Genomic DNA, 430 nt, shown 5'->3' with positions numbered 1-430 from the left:
AAATATTACCAGTAATTCTGTAATTTTTTGGCCAGTACTTAATTTCTGGTGAATACTGATAATAAAATCAATGTTAAATATTGATAGTAATTAAATACTGAGAATTATCATGCGAAGATAAAAAATAAGAAAATCATAATGTTTACAGAAATATACTTATATTCCTAATTTTCTCATGTCTCATAAACTACTAGATATCGAAGGTTGTCAACACATTTCAAACTTTCATGAATTCTCCTGCGATAATTTCGATCCCAAGCGGTAGAAAAACACCGCACCATCCATCTCCTGACCGCACTAAACTGTTGCTTAACGTGACGGATCGAGCGCGCACGCGGTGACTCTGATGACTCCAACGATGTTCTTACAATTCATGCTTATATAATGTATCCTTATAGTGTTCACAGTATATTATAACATACCTAGCAAA

Source organism: Odontomachus brunneus, unplaced genomic scaffold (assembly GCF_010583005.1).
Source record: "Odontomachus brunneus isolate Ranch 3 - 2012 unplaced genomic scaffold, Obru_v1 Obru_scaffold_161, whole genome shotgun sequence".
NCBI classification, from domain to species: domain Eukaryota; kingdom Metazoa; phylum Arthropoda; class Insecta; order Hymenoptera; family Formicidae; genus Odontomachus; species Odontomachus brunneus.
This window is presented reverse-complemented; position numbering follows the sequence as displayed.